Source organism: Aotus nancymaae, unplaced genomic scaffold (genome assembly GCF_030222135.1).
Source record: "Aotus nancymaae isolate 86718 unplaced genomic scaffold, 86718_ANA_hifiasm-v0.15.2.pri h1tg000029l, whole genome shotgun sequence".
Taxonomy (NCBI): domain Eukaryota; kingdom Metazoa; phylum Chordata; class Mammalia; order Primates; family Aotidae; genus Aotus; species Aotus nancymaae.
Genome location: NW_026988442.1, coordinates 52138916 through 52150983, shown reverse-complemented (window position 1 = coordinate 52150983; position 12068 = coordinate 52138916). Strand labels below are relative to the sequence as shown.

Genomic DNA, 12068 nt, shown 5'->3' with positions numbered 1-12068 from the left:
AGAGGAGTAAGGTGATTTGATGTGTGCAGATAAGGCTTTTAAACTAGCAGCCATTGCAGGTTTGTTCACAGCAGCCTTTCATGGTGGTACTATAATTACCCCCATCATCAAAGCAGGAATCCTAAATACTTAAAGGATTTAAGTAATTTACTCAAGGTTAGCCAGAGTGGAATGAAAGTTGGGATTTGAACACAACCAGAATAAGCCCTGCTTTTAATCACCAATGGATATTGCCTCTTCATGGTGGAAAAAACTCGTCATGCTGCAAGAACCTTTTCCTTCAAGCCTAGTACTAGGTGTGACAGCACCCTCCACACCTGCCAAGTCCTTTCTGACCTCCCAGGGACTGACTTCACTCTGCAATCATCCTTCTTAGTGATCGGAACACCCAACTGTTGGTGCTGTCTCGGCAAGCAAACACATTTGGGTTAAGGATCTTATCTCAATCTATAGGGAGATGCTCCTTATCTCAATCGATAAGGGATTCAGAGACCTAGTCCCATGGAGGCCTATGCATCTATCTAATTAAAAACAAGTTCAAATCTTGAGGTTTGGGAAATTGCCTGCCTAGTGATGCAAATCTATAAATCCCACTTCCTGCTGCTTCCAGGCTGACTGTAAATACCCTGAAAAATCAGCCTCCCTGGAAATGTTTTGACCCTTCCATTTCTGGCTCAATAGGTAGTAATAAATAAAAATGAAAATGGTGGGAGGAAAACTAGATTAAATTAAAACTAGCCCTTAATAGGGCTCAGCTCAGGAAGGGTGGTTAAGGACTTCTGGCTTGTTCCTGTCATGTCTGACGTGGCTCTTTAATTACTAAACCCTAGTCCTCGGGGTCTGTACAGCCACCTCGAGTCTCCCTGATGACTCACCTTCAGCTTTGAAGTTAGCAGGGATAGATGAGTCATCATCGTTTCAGAAGCAACAACTGATGCAAAGAATCTGTTTTGCTATCAAACTAGGGCAGTTATTACCTATACTCAACCGAAAGCAAGCACCAAGCCCTGGCATGGGCTACCCAGGGAGCACTCACAGGGCAAGGGAGCAGGATATTTGAGATCTGTGGTGTTCTAGGAAATCTAGTTGCATGGGAGCCACGTATTCTGTGAATTTGAAGTCAAGGTCTCCGGCAGCCTGGATTCTCTAAAAGGTCTCATTACCACTTAAGGACTGATACATTTCCTGAAAGACACATTGCCTTCCTGGTAACAGCAGCTGTAGTGATACGATAGTAACAATTACAGCACACCCCAAGGTGCTGCAATTCCAAAACCATCTGAGTTCACCTGACAGTCCCTGGTGTTCATTTGATGAAGTCAAGCTTTGAGATAGGCATACTTCCAGAGCTGGTGGTGACATTACATGGACTAGTGTGCCCAGCTAGTCTGTTGAGCAGTCCCAGGGAGGGCTGTCTGTGGAAGGGTAAACGTGATGCAGATGTGAGCTCCTCATTTCACTGCAGCATACATCTGCCTACCCAGTGAACGTTGTCATCGCCTTTTATCACAAAGACCCACCTTCCCACCCACCTTTTCTAACACTAACCTAGGGTTCTTTTAGACCTAATCAGGGATTCCTGGGCTACTCCACGGTGGCTAATAGCCCATTGCTTGCTCTCAACTCCTGCCCACTGATGAACTTTTATTCCAATTGCTTAGCAGTGGCATTCTCAGGGATCAATGGCCGTACACTTATGCTTTCTGCCATTCTGGTGACAGCACACAAACACACATGTGCACACACCCCACAAACCACATGTACACATACACACACAGAGGTTTCCAATAAACCAAATGTGCCAATCTTTTCCAGAGTGAGGGCAACTAGACCATGCCAAAAGATAGAATTGTTTCATTCTCTTCTTATTTTACTGGGATTCAACTCTTATTTCAGTAGAATCATTTTATTTTTCCAGGGAGGGTTACTGTGAAAGGAACCTTATTCTCTCTGTGTCATTAGGAATGCATCTCTTTCACACCAAGCTCTATGGTTTTGCCTTTAGAGATGAACTCCCAACTCAGAAAGAAAGCTCATTTTTTTTTTTTTGGAATTTGATTCTTTCAGGCAACAGATGCTGAGTGCCTACTGTGTGCAAGATCCTAGCTAGGTTGTTGAGGATATAAGAATAGATAGATTAAACGCTCTGCCCTCTGATAAACAAAACTTAAATTTCTTTGCTGGCAACATAAAAGACAAGATACATATGCCTATATTTAACTCCTAAATAGATAACTTCATGGATCCAATCTCAGTGAAACCCTTTTGCCACAGACTTTTGACAATTTGGGGTTCTTTGCTATGGGAGTTTACAGTGTCATTGCATGAGGGAAACTCTTTTTCGTATTTTGTAAACTTTTGCGGAGTGCAGTCCTAGGGCAGAAGTGATTACAGTGAGCTTCTGTTAATTAATTATGCCTATCGGAGTGCAGATGCAGAGTGGCCAGTGGGCTTGGAGCTGCCTCTGGCAGCTTGTGGAGAGCTGGGTGCCACAATGGGGCTATTGTTTTGCTCACCGTTGCCTTTGGCTCCCTCTTGGCATTGGTTTCTAATTGCCTCCCAGCTGGGTAGGTCTGAACCTGTTTTCTGAGCCTCCTTGGCAGGTATGTAACCAAATGTCCCTAGGCCTCACCAGCCTGTGGGAGCCAATTAGATGACACTTTCACTGAGAGTTAGCTAGCTGCTTGCTCCACCTGTGTGACTCCTGTCCTTCACACCTCCCCTTTCTCAAAGTTTATCTTCTTCTTTGGGAGGCAGTCCACAGCACGTATCAAGTATGCAGAGAAAACGTTGGCAGCTCTTGGATGTTCATGGCTTGTCAACCATTTGCAACTGCCCCTCTCTCAGTGTCCTGTGTCTCAATTCCCCTGCTCTGGTCCAAGTCTCTGGTTCAGTCACTTGGCACAGGTGACTGAGCTGCTGGCTGGGACGCCCATGACCTTTCAGGGTCCCAAGCCACGCAGAACTCTGGGGACCTCAGGGATGTGTTCCGTGGGCCGCGACTGTGGCACAGCTCAAAAGAGCACTGCAACATCTGTCATGAAAATCCTCCCTAGGATGCTTCTCTCACTCAGGTCTTGTCTTCCAGGGTCACAAAACTAGCCCTTGGCCTCTGCTCCAGCTGCAAAGTGCCACAGAACTCTGTGTTCCCTGCATTCCTTCTTGTGCTGCGGTCCTGCCGCATTCCTCGAAGAACTGGGGAAAACACCCTCACCCCACCCTGTGCAGTCTTTTTATAGTTTGAGTCCTAAAGCTGCTACGCGTGTACCTGAGGATCTAAAATCCTCTGTGCTGACAGCTCCTCAGTTTCTGGCTCTGGCTTTGTGCTCCCTAGGGGCTCACACCCTACTGGGCCTCCTTCCATCATCCTGCAACCCCCACCCCCAGTTGTCCCTTAATGTCCATCCACTGTTCATTAAACTCCTCCTTGATGCTCCAGCTAAAAATCAAGATGATACAGATTAACTGTGGAAATAAATACTTGGAGACAGTGGTTGGGTTCTGCTCTCAACTGGGCCTGTTGCAAGAAAAGCACTGAGCTTCTAACATGCATATTCCTTTTTCTGGCTTTAGACAGAAGGCAACATACAGCTTCTTGGCCCCAAGGCCCTTGATTCCTTTCCTTAATTTCCCCACCCCATTTCCTAAAAGAATAAAATGAGATAATGTAAAAGTTATACCTAAATTGCAAATGGCCATGTCAGTGTAGTATAAGGTTAAAACCTTGCATGTGGCAATGCTCAATAGATACCAACACTGAATGACTAGTGGCCATGGTATTTATTATTTATCTAGTAATCCATTCGAAATATTTAGTGAGCATCTATTATGTGACAGTTTCTATTCTAGATACGGGACATATAGTGATCAAAAAGAAAGCGATCCTAATGGGGAAAGATGAATGCTACATAAATTAATTAAAAACAATACAAAAGAAAATATCAGACTGTGACAAATGCTCTTCAGAGAATTGATTTAGAGTAATGTGATTGAGGGCAACTATGTGGTTCTGTTGGAGCAGGAAACGAGGTTAGGCCTCCCTGAGGCGGTAACTGGTCAAGATTAGATTGAAGGAGGAGTCATCCATGCAAAGGTCAGAGGAAAGAGGACTCCGGGCTGAAGAGCAAATTGGGCAAGGAGCAGGGCTGAGCTTGGTGAGCTCTGACGATGGAGTCCAGGAAAGGGGGAGGCTTCGTTTTTCTGCTTTTGGCATAATGGGAAGCAATTAGAGTTTGAAACAGGAGAGTAACATAATCTGGTTTGTGTTCAAAAAAAAGAACTTAGGCTGCTTTAGGAGGAAGGGGTTGAAGTGGCTCAAGACAGGCAGCAGGAAGAACAGGCAGGAGTCTGATCTGGTAGGATGGTGATGGGGCCAGGGTGACCACATCCAACTTGGAGACCATAACAGATTGGGAGTCTTTGGAGGCAGAGCTGACTGGACTTGTTGATTGATTGGACGTTGAGAGTGAGGAAAGAGGGGCTCCAGGATTCCTGTGTGGCAACTATGGAAACCAGACGCCTCTTACCAGATTGGGATGCAGGTGGCCTGCATCAGGGTGGTGGCCAAAGTGTTTGTTAGGAGAGTGGCTTATCCTACAGGAGGGGGAAGGGGGACGAGCTCCTCTCTTTTTCTCTCTGACACGTACGGGTACTGCAGGAAGATTGGAGAGAAACTGCTAGAGCAATCAAAAGAAGCAGCTTTTGAAAGCAAACCATAGCCAATTCCACAAGCTAGCAAGTCAAATAACTTTAAAATAGCCCAAGGCAGGTATAGTGAATTAAAGTGGCCAAAAGTTCTGTTTACTGTCTGAAATACCCTTGGCAGCGGTACAGAGAGTTCAGGAGCCAGGCTGGGCTTGGGGATTTCTGATAACAGTCTTCACCTTGGAATTTAATTTGTTTTACTTAAAGGTAAGTCTGAGTACTGTTCTCATGAAAACTGCCTGCCCAATGTATTCTTTAAGGACCTGAAAACCCAGACCCCAAAAGAATGTTCTGCTTTGCCAACATTCACTGTCCCGGTGTTTGCTGACTTCACAAACAGAACTTGATGAAAATATGAAAAGACCTGCGAAAGGGTGAATGTATGTGAGAAAGGCCCTCTGGGAGCCCAAGGAATTTACAGATCCCTGAATTTTACCACTGTAGTTACTTTTAAATTAAAGACAATACTTTTCCTTCCAGGTTCTCCTTGACAAATAAGAATGCAGATGTCACTCAAGCGTATGATACGAAAATCTTTCCCAGAACTGGGAGTATCCAGAACTAACCACACATGGGAAGTGTTTTTTTTCCCAAGGTCTGAGACTTTCTCCTAATTCCATCTTAGTCACATGTAGTTACTCATTACCTTGAAGGGCATTAAGAGTTTATCCATGGCCACTGTACAGTTTGTGCTGCTTTGTTATATCAGAAAAAAATGCAGCCAGCTGAGTCATAGTTTTCAATTTCACCAAGAACAAAGTTTTTCAATATCTTTACAATTTTGTTGCTTTTCATATTACTCTGATTACATACTTTGCAGGATAATCCAGCCTTTTGCTTAAGTATATTAACAATGCATAATATAAATGGGGAGCAACACTACTAAAGTAATCTGAAGCAGAGGTGAAAACTTGAAAGCCAGCAAGATTTAGTGACTCGCATTCAAGGTCTATAGGGGTGTGACAGAGAAAAGGAGAATGAGACAGTTATGAACCTCGAAATCATGACAGGGCTTTATTACCCTGAGAGCTATTCTATGTGGGTTCCAAAATCTAAAATTTATTTAATTCAACAGATATTACACACCCATTTTACATCCAGCCCAATAGGATAAGTGTATTCATACATTTATGAATATTTATACATACTTACTCATACATTTTATCAATAAAATATTTTAAGCACTGCTGACATGTAAAACACTATGGATACAAGTACCTCATCTTCAAGGAACCTTTATCTAGTTGGGTAGAAAACACAAATGAACTAGTTCAATGGCAGCACAAAGTGGTGAGATGAGCTCAAATGAAAGGTATGAGCGATACATGCCTGAAGGCCAAAGACTGTTTCCTGCCTGAAATAGTCAGGTCCCTGACCTCAGCTAAATGGTCCTTGAAGGACAAGCAAGATTGGGTGGAAGAGACTAAGGGACAAGTTTCTTCAGGCAGGGAGAACAGCACACACAAAGGTACTGTCTGGGAAGGGTTCAAGTGTGCACGTGGCAAAAGGGACCCACTTGGTGAAAAGGTTTTGTGGGGACACAGTTAAAAGAAGTAGACTAACACAAATAGTGTCATTTGCTGGGATAGAAATAACATGCTTTCTGAGACAATAATGACTTGGCTGACACTGTGTCTATATGCAACTGTGGAGGAACTTAGTCACAAATAATCTTTCTTATCTATTTGCATGAGTCAGGCTGGAGCTAGAAAAATTGATGAAAAATCAACTTATTAAAGAAGCAGTAACTCACTCCTCAGAAAGTAGGAAGAGGAATTAAGATGGATGCAGACAGATTGTAGTTATTTGAGCAAAGGAGAGGCAGAGTCACCAAATGGTAATGCATTTACCTGCTAGTGCTATACATTAATTTCCTCCACTGAAGAGGTTTGATTTCAGAGGGATTAACTCTTCTTTGGGGGGATTAAAAAAAAATCTTGATAATCAAGAGATTTCTTTAGCTCAGATGGTCAACAGATTTAAATCCAGAATGAGAACCCTAGAGATTGTCCAATTCTTAATTTACCTGGGCCATTAGTTTGCCACATGTGTGATCCTAGATATAATTATAAAACCCCAGTTTCTTTCTTGCTTGCTTTCTTTCTGTCTTTTTTTTTTTTTTTTTTTTTTTTTTTGCGACGGAGTCTCGCTCTGTCGCTCAGGCTGGAGTGCAGTGGCATGATCTCAGCTCACTGCAACCTCCACCTCCAGGGTTCATGCAATTCTCCTACCTCAACATCCTGAGTAGCTGGGATTATAGGCTCATGCCACCACGCCTGGCTAATAGTTTGTATTTTTTTAGTAGAGACAGGGTTTCACCATGTCGGCTAGGCTGGTCTCCAACTCCCGACCTCAAATGATTTGCCTGCCTCGGCCTCCCAAAGTGCTGGGATTACAGGCGTAAGCCACTGCGCCCAGCCCCCAGTTTCTTCATCTTTAAAACACCTACCCAAATGTTTCAGAAAGTGAAATATAAGATTCCTATTCTCTCTTTCTCCATCCCTCTCTCTCTCTCTGTCTAACTAGGGTGGTGCCATGAATGTCAAACACCCTATTTTCAAAGCTGTGATAGGCTCTGCCACTCACTACCTGTTGACTTTGTATAAGATGCAGAATTTCTATAAGCCTCAGTCTCAGGCTCTCTTTAAAACCAGTATAATAATACAATTTGATAACAGTATTATACAGTTGAAGACAAATAATATGTGCAAAGTGCTTAGCACAGAACTTGGCAATTCAATAAAATAAAGCTATTGTTTCTTTTTGTTAAACTGGTATAGTTATTTACAGTTTATAAAGCATTTTCATGAACTTCACAATAACCTCTTAAGGTAGAAGCAATTATTAGCAGTTTTGGAGATAAGAAAACTGAGGCTGAGAAATACCATGGCCATGCCTCAGCAGGAGACAGTCGGGCTGTCTATCAGGCCAATTTCAATGGCATTTACCCTCTGCTCTAGCTGTCTTTTGTGGTGGGACACGCAAACTAAAATGAAGTAAGTTATATATCTGTTACATACAGTTCATAGTGAGCATTCAGTAAATGTGGTTCCCTTCGAATCTCATAAGGTAGCTAGTGAGGGCTCTAGGCAAAACTAGTAAGTTGGTCAATAATTTCTTGATTTTCTACCTTCGTGTGTCTAATATGGTAGCAACTACCAACATGTGGCTATGAGCATTTGAAGTGTGGTTACTCCAAATGGAGATGAGCTGCAAGTATAAAATACTCACTGGACTTTAGAGATTTCATGTAAAAATATGTAAAATATCTCACTGATAATTTTGAAAATCATAATGAAATGAAAATATTTTGATATGTTCAGTTAAATATTTCACCTGTTTCTTTTTACTTCCTCATAACGTGGCTACCAGAAAATGTTCAATTGCATATGTAGCTCATATTTGTGGTTTGTATTAAATTTCTATTGGACAGAGCTACTTTACTTAATCCTTTGCCTTCCAAAGGTATTCCCTGGCCTCTTGGCCCTCTTCTTCCTTCCTCACCAGGACTCCAGGATCCTCCTGTCTGGAAAATAGCGTTCTGCTCACCTACTTCATGCCAAGAAGTTAATATCTGTCTCTGCAGAAAGTCTACTTTTAGAAAAGGTACCGAAAGTGGAGGTTAATACACCTACGTGTGGAAGAGATATTAAGGCAAGGATCGGAATTTCAAATGCCTACAGGAGTCAGGCGGATACTGTAAAGTAGACTAGATGCGGGCGGCAATAGGGAGTGGTGGAGACTGTGGCAAACTGAAGAACACATGCCTCATTCAAAGGGAATAGTCACCACCCAGCTCTAGCTAACTGTTGCCATATCATATCAGAATTTGGGCCCAATGTGGCCAGATCTTTTGATTTTTTAAGGGCAGCCAGAAATCTAGCGTCTTCTATGATGTCTTCTGATTTTCAAAGATTTGTGATTAAATACTTTCAACAAGCATCGTAAAGGGCCTATGAAATCTGCCCAGCAGTTCCATTTGGCCCACTTGGCCTCAGCTTTATATCAAGGCTCACCTGGTGAGGTGTGTGGTAACCTGGACAGGTAATGCTTACAATATCAGCTTTTGCTCTTGACATTTGTAGAGCTGGACGAGTCCTGCTTTGTTATAGATGAGATACTATGGCCCACAGCAGACAAATGGCTCACTCTCAATCACACTATCACTCCCTCAGGCCAGGAATGCCAGAGTTGGCTGGGCACGGTGGCTCACACCTGTAATCCCAGCACTTTGGGAGACCGAGGTGGGCAAATCACAAGGTTAGGAGTTCGAGACCATCCTGGCCAACACAGTGAAACCCCATCTCTACTAAAAATACAAAAATTAGCTGGGCTTGATGGTATGTGCCTGTAATCCCACCTATTGAGGAGGCTGAGGCAGGAGAATCACATGAATCTGGGAGGCAGAGGTTGCCGTGAGCTACAGTGCACTCCAGCCTGAGTGGCAGAGCGAGACTCTGTCTCAAAAAGAATAAAAGTTAAAAAAAATGCCAGACTCCTGCTCTTCATGACTTCAAAGTCATTGAGTCCTCAGTCTTTAAAACAATAGTCAGTAGGCAGCTATTGATTTGGCAAGACGACAACAACAAAAACAACAGGCAATGTCTTCTGTCTGTCCCATGGTTTGCCTCTGAGAAAGGCCCTGGGTGAGTGGAAACACTCTGTCAGGTGGGTAAATCCTAGAGCAAAAGATGCTGTGTCCACACTGGTCTCTGGCTGCTTAGGGGGATAGTACAAATGGATAATGTTCTTCATGAATTTATCTCACACATCATAGAACTTACTCTACAAGGACATACACTAATCATTTACAGAGTGAGCTGAAATCCCTAAATAACCCAGGCAGAGAAAATCACAGCACTGCTGAATACTCTTGTTATTTATGAGCAGGTGTACATTCTAGACACCTGAGTCAGGCCCAGAGGGAGAAAGTTTCCTTAATCTGCAGTTGACATAGGAAGATTTCTGTCTGTGTCATGCTCTGAATGTGTCTGTCCTCTTCCCAATTCTGAAGTGCAAATGGTCTAACCCAGTCAGCAGAAAAAAATGCAGGTATAAAATTTAGCATTCTCTCAACACAGCATTTGTTCATTCTAACCTCGCCTTTTGCAAATACACCTTTAGAGCTCTTAACACTTAAGCTACTTACTTATGTTATTGATAATGGTTCCAAAACAAATATCAGACTTTAAGTGATTTCAACCCTTCCTGTGTAAACTTTGGGACTTTCCCAGGTGATGTAAGAGTACTGAGCTTTCTAGCTTATGAGAACATCGCAGAGATAGCCAGAATTAGCTTTTTGCTAATTTGTAATATCATGGCTTCTAGGGTTTTTAAGTCTTAGAAACAATTTCTTTTCTATGAAGGATCTTCAAAGGTTCATAGAAAGTGCATATTATGAAAAAAAAACTACACATGGATTTCAAAATTTTTTTGCACCAAAATAAACTCATACTAACTTGTTACAACATACCTGAAGATGATCTAGTTTAAGGCACTAAGAATAAGACATATGCCAGGCAAGGAGACTCGTACCTGTAATCCTAGAACTTTGGGAGGCGAGGCAGGTGGCTCACTTGAGCTCAGGAGTCCAAGACCAGCCTGGGCAACATGAAGAAACCTTGTCTCTACAAAAAAAATATAAAAATTAGTGGGGCATGGTGGTGTGTGCCTCTAGTCCCGGCTACTTGGGAGGCTGAGGTGGGAGGATCACCTGAACCTGAGAGGCAAAGGTTGCAGTCAGCCAGCATCACAGCACTGCACTCCAGCCTGGGTGACAGAGCAAGAGTCTGTCTCAAAAAAAGAAGAAGAAGAAGAAGGGTGAGATATAAATTCAAAGAGAGTGCATATCAGAGCATCAAGAATTCTGCTAAAATTGAAGCAAGAACAAACGTGAAATTTTTGGTGAAACTTAGGTAGAAGAATGGTGAAATCACTGACGCTTTATGAGAAGTTTATGGGAACAATGCACCAAAGAAATCAGCAGTTTACAAATGGATAACTCATTTTAAGAAGGGTTGAGACAACGTTGAAGAAAAAGCCCATGGCAGCAGACCATCCACATCAATTTGTGAGGAAAAAGTCTTGTTCATGCCCTAATCGAAGAGGAGTAATGATTAACAGCATAAATAGCCAACACCATAGACATCTCAACTGGTTCAGCTTACACATTTCTGACTGAAAAATTAAAGTCGAACCAACTTTCCACTGATGGGCACCAAAACTGTTGTACCCAGATCAGCTGCAGACAAGAGGAGAGCTTTCAATGAGATTTTTAAACAAATGGGATCAAGATCCAGAAGCATTTCTCCTAAGAATGTAACAGGAGATGAAACACTGGTTTACCGATACGATCCTGAAGACAAGACACAGTCAAAGCAATGGCTACCAAGAGACAGATGTGATCCAGTCAAAGCACGAGCAGAGCAGTCAAAAGCAAAGACCATGGCAACAGTTTTTGGGATGCTCAAGGCATTTTGCTTGTTGAGTTTCTGGAGGGACAAAGGACGATAAGGTCTGCTTATTATGAGAGTGTTCTGAGAAAGTTAACCAAAGCTTTAGTAGAAAAATGCTCAGGAAAGCCTCACCAAAGAGTCCCTCTCCATTATGACAATGCTTCTGCTCATTCCTCTCATAAAACAAGGGTAATGTTGTGAGAGTTTCAGTAGGAAATCATTAGGTGTCCATCCTGACTTCTTTTTGTTTCCTAATTTAAAAAATAATTATAAAAGGGCACTTATTTTTCTTCAGTTAATAATGCAAAAATGACTGCACTGGCATGGTTAGGTTCCCAGGACCCTCAATTCCTTAGGGATGAATTAAATGGCTGGTATCATCACTTATAAAAGTGTCTCGAACTTGATGGAACTTATGTTTTTTGTTTGTTTTGTTTTTTGAAGCAGGGTCTCACTCTGTCACCCCATTGGAGTGCAGCGGCATGATCTCCACTCACTGTAACCTCTGCCTCTCAGGCTCCAGTGATTCTCCCACCTTAGCCTCCCTCCCAAGTGGCTGGGACTACAGGCACACACCACCATGCCCAGCTATTTTATTTTTATTTTTTGTAGAGACAGGGTTTTGCCATGTTGCCCAGACTGGTCTCAAATTTCTGGGCTCAAGTGATCTGCCTGCTTTAGCCTCTCAAAGTGCTGAGATTACAGGTGTGAGCCAGAAGCTTATGTTGAAAATGAAGTTTATATTTTCCATTATAATCTTTTAATTCCATTTTTCCACTAACTTTATGAAGTCTCTTTATATTATGCTTTCTGTCCTTGTCAGCTGTCTAATAAGATTGAAAAAGCAGGGATTATTATTCACATTTGAAAGATAAGAAAGTTCAGCAAGGGAGACTGACTGTGTGACCC

At 42.5% G+C, this 12068-nt stretch overlaps 1 protein-coding gene across 6 annotated transcripts in view; it reads right to left on the bottom strand.

The window, feature by feature from the left end:
- The window catches only part of ITGB6 (integrin subunit beta 6), a 136961-nt gene that overhangs the window by 105343 nt on the left and 19550 nt on the right, over positions 1–12068 (bottom strand). Inside the window, exon 2 of one of the 6 annotated variants that reach the window (XM_064382687.1) lies at positions 10240–10331. The exons of the other annotated variants lie outside the window; for them this stretch is intronic. The gene's annotated coding sequence lies outside the window, so the exon portion shown is untranslated. The remainder of the gene's footprint in view (positions 1–10239; positions 10332–12068) is intronic. 6 annotated transcript variants of the gene reach the window in all.